At 32.5% G+C, this 16,569-nt stretch overlaps 1 long non-coding RNA gene across 9 annotated transcripts; it reads right to left on the bottom strand.

Moving 5' to 3' along the window:
- Window positions 1-401: 401 nt before the first annotated feature.
- On the bottom strand, window positions 402-15,218 carry LOC114270971 (uncharacterized). 9 transcript variants are annotated; one of them, XR_014362127.1, is made up of 5 exons: window positions 7,701-8,071; window positions 5,579-5,862; window positions 4,907-4,965; window positions 2,817-2,966; window positions 402-524 (listed from the first exon to the last, which is right to left on the bottom strand). It is a non-coding gene; the product is annotated as an uncharacterized LOC114270971 (long non-coding RNA). The 9 variants fall into 9 exon arrangements; XR_014362128.1 differs by lacking the exon at window positions 7,701-8,071 and adding an exon at window positions 6,054-6,621; XR_014362124.1 differs by lacking the exon at window positions 402-524 and adding an exon at window positions 1,253-1,317.
- Window positions 15,219-16,569: the final 1,351 nt, after the last annotated feature.

Below are 16,569 nucleotides of genomic sequence, written 5' to 3'. Positions count from 1 at the left end.
TGGAATAGTAAGGGCTAAACTCATATTTCCTATTACATTCTGTATATCAGATTACACATGGTCAAAATGCCCTGTTTTTCACAAAAAAAAAAATTTCTTGATAAGTCTCTCTCTCTCTCTCTCTCTCTCATGCTCTTTTGACTGATATTCTATGCATGAATTTTCCCTTGTGGAGGTTGAGAAATGCAGGATACATGGTTCTCAACAATCTCTAGTCACTTGAGATTTGATTAAATTACTGCTGTGGTCGTTACCAAGCTCACCACAAAACTTCATTGGTCAAAAACACATTAAGAAAATGTTCACAGGAAATGAATAAAAAGTGAAAATAAACACAAAATAACAGGAGTAGGCCAGCTTGAACTAACACAAGATAACTAGTAACTATGTTAAAACATATCCAATTCACTGCCCGCAAGTTTTCAAATAATTTCAGCAGCAAATTAACGCATACCATTGTATGAAGTGGAATAAGCAAACGAACAAACTCTTTTTTTTTTTTACCACGGTTGGATAAAAATTATCTGCAACCAAAAGCATTTTAACATTTCAATATGAAGTTGAAAGGGTAAAAGGATTCACAAAAATGGACAAAAGGCTGAACCACTGTGACGAGTTCTAAAGTGATTTTGTGGAGAAAACAATCAACATAAAGAGGAGTTCTTAATTCTTTAGATTGTTAATTAACCTACCAACCATTTCTCTTTTCATCGGTTGACAATAGTAACTCAATATTCAATTCAAACTATGAAGCCCCTTCTATTTAAGTTATACAACTAGCAAGCAAACAAAGCACACCCAATTTGTGTGCACAACACAATGGTTTTACCATATATACATATATATATATATATATATGAATGTTTGTTCATTTGATAGCAATGATGGCAAGGTTGCAGCAAACAAATTTGTTACTTAGAGGCTACTTCTCATCTTTTTTAGTTTTTTGAAGCTATGTTTCATTAGAACTACTATTTTAGGCTGTCTTTGAATTTATGGTTGTAAAATGAAAGAATTTGACACTATCCATTCAAACAGAATAACTTAAATTTAGATTTGATAGTTTAGATATGAATATCAAGATTGAATTTGAGAGCTTTGTCATGATAAATTTGAAATAACAACGTAAAAGTAGTTATTTCAAACACTTTGTGCTAAGGGTTCTAGTTCTGGCTAGGAGAATCCTATTAAATTAATCTAATTCATTTGTATGATAATGAAGAAAGTGATTTTGAGCTAAGCTAATGAAAAATACTAAATAATACTGAACTTTTCCATACAAATTGTGCAGCATGACCTCTTCCACTTTCATAATGTCTAAAAAAAAAATTTAACTGATAGAATTTACAGTGATTAAGGAAAACTAGTTATTTCACATGATAAAAATAATAATATAAAAAACCCCCGCTACTTGAGAAGAGGTAATTGAGAGAGACAATGGTGAAGATTATTAATGCAATGCACTAAACGTTACTTGCATCAGTTGCCTGCTCCAAGATGTCTTGAGATCATAGTGATCAAAGAGTAACAGAATTTCCATGTCTTACAACTAGTTTGAACAAAGGAAATTTTTTTTAAAGGTAGGGTTGGATAACAAGGCAAGGAATCTATGTTTGTGAAAATCTCTCACCCACTCTCTCTAATAAAGTAATGTAGTTTGTTCAAAACTGACCATATGGATAATGCCTATACGCCTTAATTAATCTAATAGATGTTTCATGTTTGTTGGTCTAAGCAATCTATTCTTAATTAATTTATTTGATGCTCTCTCTCTCTCTCTCTCTCTCTCTCTCTCTCTCTCTCTCTCTCTATTGATGTTTCATTTGATGCAATTGTCCAAAATTATTAAAGTGATAAGTTTCCAAAGGTGTAGGAGTTGCATACTGATACATTTCTTCGACAGATGGGACTTGTCGGAAAAGTAGTTAATAATGTTCAAAAATCAGTTTTGTACATAGGCATCCTACCTGATCGTTCATAGGAGGCAAAAGCTATAGTTGTGTGCTTCCCTCCTTTTCCTGTTTTTTAGTCTTTGTTTAAACAAAAATTATGGTGCACAACAACAGCAAAAGAAACAGTCATAAGAATTGTATGGACAGGATCACTTCACATTTTGTTTAGCATCTCTATATAGATTGTTTTCTTTTTTATTTTTTCGGAATCTAATAGAGATCACTAACTAAATTCTCACTTTCGTTTTGGCACGAAGGAGGCGGAGTTACGTGTACTGTACAAAGTATCCATGTTGGACACTTGACACCTAGATAAGGGTATGATAATGTGTAATTAGATATTCACCGAGCTGACATATTTAGTAATTCAAGTTAAACATAAAAGTATGCATACATCTCCATATTATGCATGAAATACTCTGTCTATGACACTTCATGAACACACTTTTATCCTAGAAAATAAAATAATTATATTAAAAAATATGAATATTTTGCTATGTCTCTATATCCTTAGACACTTAAGTACATACCTGCACTCAACACTTGTATTTGAGTCCATATAACATATCCCGTTTCATATCAACCCGAAAAAAGTACTTCTAAAAGGTTGGGACTTGGGAGTGTCAAATCTCAAGACATCAGTTTCATCTTCGGCATCAATTGCCACATGAAAAATCAGATTTTTTTTTTTTTTTTGCAAGAAACAATTTTAAGTCAAGATTACAATAGAATTCCACAAAAATGTAGTCTAATTAGGTAAACTTTTAGTTTTATGAAGAAATATGCAATCAACATAAAATCAATATAACATAATTCCTTCATAATAATGGGAATGAATTTATGATCTCAATTTCTCTTGCTTACCTCTCGCTGGACCGAACAAGTGTTAGATGTCCATGGAGTCACAGTGCACAAATTTGAGGTTAAAAGAATAATCTGAAACTGACAGAAAATGTTCTCGATATTGCTTTACTAATAGATTTCAAGCCATCCATGCTCACCAAGTTATTTTACCTGTCATGTAAATAACAATCAATGTCACTCAAAGTAATTCTCAAAAGTAAATAATAATAATAATAATAATAATAATAATAATAATAATAATAATAATAATAATAATAATAATAAATAAAAAAGAACAGCATTGGTTGCTTCTGTAACTAATGCTTTGGGCAGTTCTCAGTGCAGGTGTGGCAGTTGTACGTTGGTCTACAAACTTTTAATTTTGCTAAGAAAAGAAAATTTCTATATATTCCATTCTAAACTTCAATTTAATAAAACATTGAAACAACTGCAATTTAGATCCACAGGACAATTTCATTTGCAAAATAATTTAAGGCAGATGGCTGCTGTTATATTCCATCCACAGAAATTTATATTTGGCATCAATTATGAACTTAAATTCTTTCCAAGCTTCAGATGAGTCGGTATTTGCATCATGCATTTACTGAACATTTTTTATTTTCTATGAACTTTATTTAACAGTTTTAGCTTTAAAATAAACAAATTGTGACACAAAATCACCAAAACCTTCACTGTACTGTGAGACTTGTGTAAGCTCTTAAACTTTTTTGTTTTTTTTTTTTCTTCCTCTCTAATTTTAAAAATGATTTTTGCCATTTTCCAAGGTCTCAATGGTGAAACGTGATCTGACAAATGGGTATCATTGCAGGAGCATATCATCGTGAGGGAGGAATCGTTGGGTGCAGAATGCTACTCCTTATGACAGCTCCAAGAACAAACCTACAGGCCTGATGTCAAATGCCCCAAAAGACGTAAGTGAAACCCTCCCTAATATCAATTGTTTTTAGAATAGATGGTGGAACACGGTCTGACAATGCTACTCTAGTCAGTTCCATTTAAGAAAATAATTTATACGTGTCCACTGCCACTAATGTACATCTCGTTACTTTATAGGTATGATTTGAAATTTGGTTTGACAGCTCTACTCTGCATCTTCCTGAAAACATTTAAGGCTTATTTGAATTTCCTTTGATCATAATCCTGGTATCATAGAATTCCAAGAGCAAAATTTGTATCAACATATTTCAAGGACATTTCAACCAACAGATTCCCAACGAAGACACAAATTCACATTATGATCACACATATACCATGTATCCTCCTACCCAAACTTAAATCTCCCAAATTAGCAAATGCAGAAAGAACTATTACCATCATCATTTATTGGGCTTCAAAATAAACTTCACATGTCTAGAAAAATACCAGTGTACCTTCTTTCCAAAAACCATCTTAACATATCCCTAAATCAACGTCGTCCACGAAACCAAATCTCTATGAGAACTTCCATCAAACGATTTTTGGACTGCTTCAATAACCCCACAAACAACATACATCTTCATCTCGTGCTCATTACATACAAATCCGATACCAATCCAACTTAACTGCATGCACATGAACCTCCTGCCCTTATTTATCTCAATGCACTTGATTGTGCACATGCCCTAAGAATAAAAGGGTACGTGTGGCTACCCGAAACCATGCCTTTCGCAAGCAATTCATGATTAAAAAACAAAAAAAAATAATAATTTAGTTAACAAATCGTTGTAGTTCTTGAAACAAGAAAAGCATCAGATGATCACATTGTAAATACTAATATTTGGGTTGGAAATTTGGGTAAAAATGGCATTGACATAGCTGGGGTCCATAGGAAACAGCGCACATAGACAGTCGCAGACCCAGGAATCAAATTAAGCCCTATTCAAAAAGTTGGGAAAAGGCCATATTCAACAAAATATCTACCATCTTTGGTAACTAAGAGCTGTTAGAAATTTATTGAAGTAATAATGTTTCATATTATTGCACTCAATGCAAAATTAATGCCAAGAGTTAACCTTGTTGCTGGTTCCCTACAAGTCAAAAGAGGTCAAATAGATTAATTTTCAAGTACCAATGGAACCGCAAGGATGAAAAACTCAGGAGTTGAGACATACCATAGAGCAGTAGAGCCACAAAATTGATACAGAAATGAATTATGGTTGTTGTCATTCACCTGCAAACACAATACTGTCAAATTCACATATAGTACATAAACAAGTACATCTACACAAACAAAATTTGAACATGGATGCGCAAGCACGCTTATTGAGGCAGTGCTTCCAGTTTTCCACCAACTATCTATTTACCTTTTCTTTCTACAAGGAAAATAAACAAACACATGGTGTGCAAAACAAATACACAAGGATAGTTTCACTCTAACACAAGCTTTTTGTAGACTTTCACATATATGATATACATAGAAAACATATTCTTTGAAACTGTAAATTGAAAATTTGGGTGGCAGGCCAGCTTGGTGAATTATCTGCTAAAAAAAATCAAGAGCAAAAAAAGAAGTCATTTTGGCCAAAGCTGTTCGTACAATGTAGAACACAAACAAAATCTACATTATCTGCTAATCACAAGTCAAATTCAATAAAATGCTAAAACATATCTTGGTGCATGGCACACAATGATTAGGAATTTTCATTTCTCAATCAGAATCATCAAAAAGTTTTATCAACATTGTTCATTCCAATAAGTTACTGCAATAACTAGTTTAGAATATCTTTCATGGCCAATCACATAGTCACACAAAGGGAGAGAGAGACTTCAGGATGATGAATAACTTATTCATTGGATGTATTTGGGGATTTGGCCTTTTCTTAAGAGGGAGAGGGAGTACTCAGCAGCATCAATGAGATCTTTGATGTTGTGGAGGGATCGCTCCTCAGAAGCCAGCATGAAGATGGCACGAACCTCAGCTTTTTTGGCCAGTCTTGCTGCCAAGTTCAGTGGCAAATCAGGGGAGTTAAGCCTCTACAATAGTTGGCAATAAAGAGAAACAATCTGCTCACTATTCCTTGCCAAATCCACTGTGGTTGCCCATATCAAACCATTTGCCATTTTATTGCTGAAACAATTGACCATAGAAAGAAAGTTTACATGATTGTTGTGCAATTCATTTTTAATCCACATAACATCTTCCAGAATCAATAAGAATTTGATGTTACAAACACTACAACAACCATGTAAGAAGCATTCAATCACACTGCCACAGGAAATAGTTGAAGCGGGAAAATTCTAGGAAAATTTTACTCTTACACATCAACTGACTGCAGTGAGCAACTTATAGTCCAAATTACTTTGCCGATTGTCAAAGAACAGACAATGTTATGGTTCCCCCTTATTGTAAGTCCAATAACTATCCTAAAGCTCCTAGAAAACAAAAGAGGGGATAACCAAAGGTAGAAGTACAACCCACTCAAAAGAAGGTCATGGCTTTTATAAGAAACCAAAGGCACAAAGTGGTAAGCATCATAGAAGCACTTCTCTTGCTCTTTAATGCCAAATTGCATGGATTTTGACTCTTTAAAGTACCACCATGTCAGAGCCCACATCAGAGCTATAAAACAGAATCTCTTTACTAAACAATCACCCAAAGTCTGGATTCCAAACACCAGAAGATATAAATCCCTAATTCAAAATACAACTACCACAACATTGATACAACACATCACCCCTGCTAAACACCCGTTCATACACCAATATACAATTTCATAACTAAAAATACAACCGCCACAACAATATTATAAGTTGAACTGAATAAAATAGCATGGGCTCACATCAGAACCTTGGCATTTCTACATTATAAGTCTCAAAGTAAATTTTCTTGCTTTCTTAGCTAAAGGAAAACAGATTTTGAATCCAAGCAGGGGAGGGGCCCCGCCTCCCTCCGATTTTCGACAATTTATTATTAATTCTATATTTATGAGTATTTTTAAAATGTATAATAAGGTGGATTTTTAAATTTTATAAGAAATAGTTTACTACCTTTTTATTTCGTTAATATTTTACAACATCTAATGAAATGATCTCTAATTATTTCACGTTTTAAATAACAGCATATATTTTATCTTTAGTTGATTTTATTAAAACAAGAGGTACATGTCACTTATTTTTTGGATTTTAGAAATCAAATGATATGTATACTTTTTTAGGAGTAATGCCAGAGAACCTAAAACTTCACCCTTAAATTTATTTACAGTGACATGGCAGGGGTTAGGTCTTAGTTAATTGATTTATAAACAAATCAATTGACATGTAACATTTAATGCCATTGAGTGTAAATTTAAGCATTTTTCAGGGATCTTAAGCATTTTTCACTTTTTATTTACTAGATTATATAAAATCAACTAATTGTATATTGAGATCTAATAGCTCAAAATTGAAAAAACTATTTTTTAGATTTATTTAGTTTTCTCGTGAAATAATTCTTTAACAACGCTTATATAAGAAATTATATTCAATGAGTAATATATCAAAACTAATTTAATATTTTTTATGCATAAACATTGGCCCCTCTCAAACATAATTCTTGGTTCCGCCCCCCTATATCCAAGAGTCACATAATCACTTGTTAGTCAATTGGGTTGTGTTCAGATAGAGTTCATCAACACTATCATACGTACCCTCAACAAATTTTCAAAACAGAACAACAAAAATGCATAGCCAAGTACAATGTGCATGAGTAAATGGTCAGTGGGGAATTTTATCAAACAGCTTGTAGACGTTGACAAGCTAGTTGGCACACTTTACACTCAAAATTTGATTTGTGGTTTGAGAAATTTCAGGTTCATAAACACCAAATTAGTAGACCATGAATGAAGAATATGTGTATTCAACAACATGGTACGTACATATTTAAGAAGAGAAACATATTTAAATTCACACATAAAAGGAGAAACATACCTGCGAGTCTGCTACCCAGTACTATATAGAGACAAGCAAAAACTTTTGCACAGCATTAATAGGGTAGGGTAAATTTTTGCGCAACATTAATAGGTATGGTAAATTATAACGGTCTGAAGGTCAAAAATGTTATTGTTAGAGTAAACTATGAAATTGTATCGTCAAACTAGTTAAATTTAAAATTAAGAATTGTCTTTGAAACTCAAAAATTTTCGACCCGTTGCTATTTCTAATTGTGATGTTAATTATAATCTATTGTAATTATTATTTTGATTATGATTAAAAAATTATTAGTTATATCTTATGTGGAATTTGGATGGACTGGACAATTGATTCAGTAGTCCTTGTAGCTGTCCCTAGTGATGGTGGATAAAAAAAATCTATAATTCACACTCCATTCTATAATACACCCTCAATGATTATAGGGGGAAAAAAAATTAATATAGATAAAAGGCAAAAGATGTATGAAATAAGAGTAAGAAAATCAAACTAAACTATATATTATTTATATTTTAAATGAATCTTGATATTATAAATATTTTATAATCAAAAATTTGTTTCCCATTAAATTTTATCATTTTGGTGAGAAATGAAATGGATATAAAGTCTCTCTCTCGCTGCTCTCTTCAAACAAACCACTGACCACCACTTCTCTTGCTCTCCGACGTTTCTCATTCTTCGGCAGTGAGGTAAGCTCTGATTTTATTTTATTTTATTTATTTATTTATTTATTTATTTTGAGTGGGTCATCTTTCTTATCTTAAGCTGGGGAGTTTATGTTGACCCTGCCCGTTGCACTTTTGAATTGAACACACTTGAGCGTTTTGTTGCTCTTTCTCCATTGTTACTCTCCTTTCTTGATTTACTTGCTTTATTTGTAATTAAACCCATCTGAGTTTTTTATGGCTGCTTGATTTGTATGAGCAACCTATGTATTTTTTGTAACAATGAATTGGAAACAGTTGAGTGGCTTTGTGGGTTAAGAGAGTAATGAAGAGGGGGTTTTATTTTTATCACCCATCAACCAACAAAGAAAAAAAAAAAAAAAAAAAGAAAAGAGGACAAATTGAAGCATATCCTCTCCTTTATCACAAATTGAAGCATTGCACTGTACTCCATTCGGGTTGTGACACCACACCAACTGATTCTTTTTGGTCATAATGCTCTATTTGGTTCACATGAATGAGTTGGAATGGAATAGAATGATCATTCCTTTAGGCTCTGATATGAAATGACCATTCTTTTGAAATGGTGAATGATAATTCTATTTATAATGTATTTTGTCATTATTTTGTTAGTCAACCAACATGGGAATGAACATTTTGATGGAACGACCATTCCATTCTGTCTCATTCCAATGAACCAAACACTACCTAAGGTTTTGCAGTGTGTAATGACCAAAGTTAGCAGATTCATTCACTACTGATCATTAGAGCAACTTTGATGTAACAATGAGAAGATTTGTCCACTAACATTGACAGAGTTGACACTAAGAAAATTCAAGGGTCAAATTAATGCAAGAGTCAAACTATGAGGACCATGGTTGTAATTTGTCTTAAACCTCTAATGTAAAACTGTAACAGTATTCCCTTTATGAATTTTGTGAATATTTTGGTTATGAAACTCTGTTAAACTCAATCAAGTCATTAAACACAGCCATTTTTGTGAATATTTTGCTCTGTTCTTTGGTTGTTCTTGGGTATGCTAGGTTGTTTTGATTGGCACCTCACCAACCATTTTTCTCACTCATATACGTGTGTGTGTATATATATATTAGGCCTTGAAAAGAGTAAGTTAGGAAACAAGTAGAAAGAGGAGGATTCCTATGCAATTAATGAATGACTTATTTGAAATACTTTTGTTTATTGGGATCTAATATAATGACATTGATGATGACTTATTGAATGAGCCCATTGAATTTTCTGTTTCAGTTTCAAGCTTGAAAGAGAAACAATGGAGATTGATTCAAACAATCTTTCATTAAATGAGAGTGAAGAAGTTGAAGAACCTAAGAAGGAAATGTCTTTTAGCTCAAAGCAAGAAGTGTACGCATTTTATGTAAAATATGCAAAACACGCTAGATTTGCGATAGCATATAGAACACAAAATGTTGGAGATAATGGGAAGTAAAATACTTTGGAATTGAATGTACTCGAGCAGGGAAGAGAACCAAAAAAAAAAAAAAAAATCAAAAGTAAACCCTCTGAAACCATCTTCATCCATAAAAATTGGTGGCAAAGCAAGGGTACGAGCGAGTCTACAAAAGGATGAAAGATATATGTTAACCACAATTATGCTTGAGCATACTCACCACTTGATTTCTACTAACTCATGACATTTTGCAATGAATAAAATAATTCTTACTCCTGTGAATAGAAGATTAGATATTAATGATGAAGTACGGATTAGGATGGCTAGGAATTTTCATTCTATACTTGTTGAAGCAGGGGGATACGATGCATTAACATTTGATGAGCAAAATGCAAGGAATCACATTGAGAATACTAGAAGATTGAGGCTTGGGGTAAGAGATGTCAAATCACTTCGAGATTATTTTCAGAGGATGCAAGAACAAAATTCAAACTTCTATTATGTCATTGACTTTGATGAAGATTGTTGCATTCGAAACTTGTTTTGGGCGGATGGATGGAGTAGGGCGACTTATGAAGCATTTGGGGACGACGTTTTATTTGACACAAGTTATTTCACGAACAACTATGATATGCCGTTTTCTCTGTTTGTAGGAGTTAATCACCATAAACAATCAATTTTACTTGGTTGTGGATTGTTATGTAATGAGAACATTGATACATTTGTTTGGCTATTCAAATCATGGCTAAGTTGCATGTCTGATACTCCCCCAAAAGCTATAATAATTGACCAGTGCAGAGCTATACAAAATGTCATAGAAATTCTCTTTCCAAAGGCTTGACATCGATGGTGCTTATGATATATAATGAACAAAATCTCGGAGAAATTAAGAGGATATTTCCAATATGAACACATAAAGTTTGCTTTGCAAAATGCAGTTTATGACTTTTTCACAAAAGATGAATTTGATAAAGAATGGCAAGCGATGATTGCAAAGTTCAATCTTTATGATAATGTGGTTGGGAGTATTATATGGTGAGTGACATTGGTGGGTTTCTATCTATGTTAAAGACATTTTTTGGGTTGGCATGTCAACTACACAACAAAGTAAGAGCATGAATGCATTTTTTGATGGATATGTGAACTCGAAAACTACTTTAAAGCAATTTTTTGAACAATATGATAATGCTTTGAGAAGTAAGGTAGAGAAAGAGAAGAAAGAAAACTTTAAATCTTGACACAAATTGAATGATTGCCTAATGATATACGGCTTTGAAAAGCAATTTCAGGCAGCTTACACCAATGCAAAATTTAATGAAGTTCAAGGAGAATTGAAGCGAGTAGTTTACTGTCATCCATTTCTCATCAAAGAGGAGGGATCAATTTCTACGTATCATGTCAAGGAATCTATTGTAGCTGGTGAGAAGTTGACGCAAGTGGAGTTTGTTGTCTATTGTAATTTAACTGAATGTGAGGTCCAATGTAAGTGTCAGTTGTTTGAATTTGGGAAATTCTATTTCCACACACTCATCTACCTCTGTGCACACATTTAATGATTTATTTTTTTATTACAATTTTATCCTAAAATAAAATTACTAAAGTGTACTTATCTTCTCCGCCAAAACTCTAATTTCTTCATCTCCTCTGTGCACATACTTTGATCGTTGTTGAATGGATTCACCATTGTTGACATTGGATCTTCCCTTCCTCCTCCTCTGTCGTCCCCTAGGTCAAGAAGGAATTAATTCAAAAAGAGAAGAAGTGGTTCAAGAGAATGAACTTCACTCGTAAGATTCAAGCAGAACATCTGGAGACAATCTTGGGAGAAATGGAGCTAAGGGAAAGGTTAAAGAATTTGTTAAGATTTTCAACCAAGAAGCTACTTCACAACCCAAAAATGATATCAAAACCAGAAGGCAGAGCTCTTGATGGAGAAGCACAAGAAGTTTTGGAGTAGACAATGAAGAAAGTGCTAACATAACCCAAAAAAATGGAAAAAATCATTTTCATCGCGTGAATAAGACGAAAACACCACCTAATGCTTCCTTCAAGGTAGTTGGATTGAAGATGGAACAGAGAGAGAGAGAGAGAGAGTTGGAAATCTAACCTTCATTTGCATTCTTTTTCAGACCATAGCAGGGGAGGATGGATGTTGGTTTATGGTTTCAATGTCAAAGAGGGGGATATTTTTGGCAAAAAAAGTTGTGTATTGAGTAAAATCACAAAATTCAAAATTAGTTGGTAGATGTATTGAGAGAGGATGTGGAATGAGATGTTTTGGTGTGTGGAAATAGAATTTCCCTTTGAATTTAGGGGCATTATGTGTGCCCACTCACTCTGTGTGCTCAGTACAAGGTGCGTAAATGAGATTCCAAAGAAATACATTATGCCAAGATGGAGAAAGGATTTGGAAAAAAGGTACACATTCTTTAGAACCACATACACTAACTTCGGAGTTGATTTCACTACAAAGTTTCATGAAAAAGAGCACAAGACATTGAATGAAATTGTAGAACTTGCTTCCAATGATGAAGGTAAACACAAAAGATTGAACTTGGGTTGGCAGAAATAAAGGATAAAGTGAGAAAAAATGAATCAGGTTGTGGGAGTAATGTACCACCTTCTTACTAGTAATGTGCCACCTTCTAACACTTTCCCGAAAAGTCTGAATTGCAGTAGTAAATTTAGACCAATATGACAAAATAATGAAGGAAACAACCAAGCAACATATCCAAACCTCCCAGGAAAAGGGCACAACAGAAGTCAAAAGATCATGCGTAAAACTCTTTCTAGAGATATTTGTCTTACATTTTGCAAATTAATGCATGCCACCAAGATATATTTGCATTATCTCGGTGTAGATTAATTTAAAGTAAAATACTTCTTAATCTCATGAAATTAAATAAATATTCCAAGAAAATTCAAAATATCAAAAGCCTTCAAAAGCCCCAATCTTTCATGTACAAGCATATCTCAGGAAACAAGCATCAGTGACATGTACGAAAAAATAAACGACCAGTGAAACAAAGCAATCCAATTAAAAACATCTACAAAGGCCCCAATCTTTCATGTTCAACAGTCCCCAATTTTAAATTTATAAATTCAAAAGACCTAATTTTTTTTTATATATATATTAAAAACCCGAACAAAATAAATGTCAGAAAATAAGAAGCAATAGTTACGATTCTATACAGAAATTGAAGCCTAATTCAAAACTCTAGTTTTTCGATGTTGGGATTCACTTGAACTCGCCGCCAGAGAGGTGAGGGTGAGATGGTTCGATCGTTTCTTCTAGTGATGAGTATCTTTAACAAAAAAAAAAAAAATAAATAAATAAATTAGACAAAATAAGCGAGTTCTCTTTCTTACTATATCTCACATAATTTTTAAACCAAATAATCTTATTATTTATTACCTAATCACCCTATGCAAAAAGAGCGTGAGGTTGTTTTAGTGAGAAATTTGCAGGTGTCAATAGAGAAGAGCAAGGATTAGAAGAGCAAAGATCAAGGAGGATTGGGGATTAGAAGAGCTATAGATATGAATGAGTTGTTAGCCAAGTGGTGGTGGAGAGATATGGGGTGGAAGATAAAGCATTGTGGAAGAATGTTATCATTAGCAAAAACATGGATCTGAAGGGGGCACATGGAAACCAGCAATGGAGATGGAAGGAAATGAATCTAATGTTTGGAAGGATATTTTAAGCAAAATCTAACCCTGCTTTGTATAATTTCTATTCATCTAACTTTAAAATTGAGGTTGGAGATGGGAACAGGATCAACTTTTGGACTGACAAGTGGCTCATGAACTTAAAGTGAAAAGAGGAGTTCCCTAGATTGTTCAAGCTCTCTATGGAGAAGGAAACACTCTCAGAACGTTTATGCAGAGGAGGGACATATCAGGGGATTGAAATTGGTGTTCAGAAGATCTCTCTTAGATTGGGAGGAAAAGGAGGTCATAAGGCTACAAGGGCTAACTAGAGAGGCCCCTAGGCTTACTCTGGAACATCCTAATTCAGTTAGGTGGGCAGCCCATCCTTCTAATCAGTTCAAAGTGGCATCAGTAAGAGAGTGGCATAAGCTCTAACAAGGACCTAGCTTGAAAGTATCTAGGCTGTTATGGAAATGTGTGGCACCACCAAAAGCACAGTTTCTTTTTTGGTTGGTATGGAAAAGAAGGGTGAAGACAATTGATTTTATGCAGAGGATTGGGGTTTTGAGCAGCAAAATGGTGAATGTTTGCCCTTTCTGCAAAATTGAGGCAGAAACAGTGGATCACCTGTTGTTTCTCTGCCTTGAACCTTGGAAGGTTTGGTCAAAAAATGCTACAGTGGAGGGGTCTAAGTTGGGTCACACCTGCAACAATGGAAAGTGTGTTGCTTTGGTGGCTGGGAACCAAATTTAAAAAGTTGGTTTTGAAGATATGGAGGCTTGTTCCAGTTGCGATGATGTGGTCAGTTTGGAGTCTTAAAAATGATTGTATTTTTAATAATTGCCAAGCTAATATGGAAGAGCTTGGAGAATTGGTAAAGGTAAGGATAGGACTTTGGTAGTCAAATTTGGTGAATGTTCCTTACTCGGTAAAGGACTTTGTGGAAAATCTATCTCAGGTCAGGCACTGTCTCTGACATGGGTGGGTGGTGTCATGTTTTATTTGTTATGTGCATCTTTTTATTGTTTAACTCTCAATCAAGTAATTATCAGAATTTTGTGTGTGTGTGTGTGTGTGTGTGTGTGTGTGTGGAATTATGTTTCACTTCTTAATTTTGTGTAAATAATCAATTTTATTTTGGTACCTATTTTTTCAATTTGAACAATTTTATTTCTACACTTCAAATTTAATTTTAGTTTAGTTATTCTGTCCAAATTTTTGTTAATTTTTTCTATATTTACACGTCAAAAAACTAATAGGTATCCCAAAATCATTAATTTTAACTTCTTTTTTTTCATCTACAAATTCAAATTCAAACATAGCCACAAATCACTCCATAAATCAGTCCTTACAAACAGGAGGGGAAGAAAAAAAAAAAGGCAGCAAAATAATGAGGGATTTTATTGAGGCATTTAACAAACACTTGCAATGCATTATATAAAATCACAACATAAATTCAAGAATAATAAATCACAATTAACCCTTGATCTTAAAAGATGAAAATTAAGAAATTCATGGATCAAAAGATTTTATTTTCAGATTGTATCAAGTTTTATACCTAAAACAAGAAGATTATAAATAAGAGACAAATATAGAGGTATTGTATGTGTTTGCTTGTGTGTGTGAGAGTGAGAAAGAGAGAAATAATACCCAGTGAACTTTAGTAGATTGTAGAAGATGAAAACGCTGCAAATTTACAGTGTGGATGGTATATAATGACGGCGTGAAATATGAAGAATGATAAACCCTACTTCATTTCCCGTGTTTCCTTATCTCATTGGTTACCAAAAATAAATTTATTTTTATTTATTTATTTTAAAAATAAGTGTGTTCACATTTTTAATAAAACAATATAAGACAAATTACACCATTTGGTTAAAATACAAATCAGTCTATTTAGTTTTAGTTTTTTTTAAATTAAATTTTTTATTTTTATATTTTTTTAATTTTAGTAAATATTTTTTAGTAAATATTTTAAAAATTTTAAGTAATTTTTTTTAATTTTTTTTAGATGCACCTTATTTAGATGTATCTAAAAAGTGAAAATATTTGTGGAAAAAATATTTCAAAATAATTAATAAATACACAAAAATACGAAAAATATATTGAATTTTTGTATTTTTTGTATTTAATGAATTTTTTAAAGATTTTTTATGGAAATTATAATTTTTAAGTGTATTTATGTTAGCTGTATCTAAAAATTAAAAAAAATTGCTTAAAATATTAAAAAAATTCAGTAAAAACAAAAAAAATGCAAAATAAGAAAGTAGAAATTTATAAAAAGTGTTTTTAGAAAACCCAAACAAAGCAAAGTGAATTGTACTCTGTGATTTTAAAAATTGCATCACGTTTGTTGAAGTTTCCAATTTCATAATAAATTGTTCATTTTATTAATAAATTATGGGCCATTTACACACAAGACCTAATTTATATACTTAGGCCGCGTTTGGGAAGTGGCCCGTTTAGCCAAAAAGTCACTAAAAAAATTAAAAAATCAACAACTCATACCAAAAAGCCAAAGATTTTTTTTTCTCTCTACTTTTTGTACATCTTTCCATAAAAAGTCAAAAATTAATCCCAAACATACTAGTTTTTTTTAGCTCATATTTTAGTCAAATAACCAAAAAGTTACTAAATTAGTCTGTTCCCAAACCAGGCCTTATACTCCATTAAGTTCTAACTAAGATTTGCTGGACCTTCAAGTCTCATTAAATTTTTAATAGTTGGAATTACACTTCAAACAATGATTGTTTATTATTTATGATTATCTATAAATGAATATGATGATTTGACATTTATTTTGATTTTCAAAACTTTAAAACATCAACTTTCAAATTGAAATTTTTTTTTAAAAAAAATTATGTGCAAAAAAAAAAAAACTTTTGAAAAATTGAAAAAGCTGAATTATTTTTTTTGTAAAAATTTTGTATCTATAAAGGAGCATGATGATGATGTGCAAAACTGAAAAGAAAAAAAAATTAAAAATGAAAAAACTGATAACGTTCTCAGTTTTAAAATTAGAAAAAACTAATAATATTCTCAATTTTATTAGATAGTTGAATCAAACCAATAAATAGAAGGACAAAAATGTTTAATCCCATACTCTGTTTTTTTTTTCATCAGTTAG

This window comes from Camellia sinensis, chromosome 2 (genome assembly GCF_055761805.1).
Source record: "Camellia sinensis isolate YWXY chromosome 2, ASM5576180v1, whole genome shotgun sequence".
Lineage (NCBI taxonomy): Eukaryota > Viridiplantae > Streptophyta > Magnoliopsida > Ericales > Theaceae > Camellia > Camellia sinensis.
This window is presented reverse-complemented; position numbering and strand designations above follow the sequence as displayed.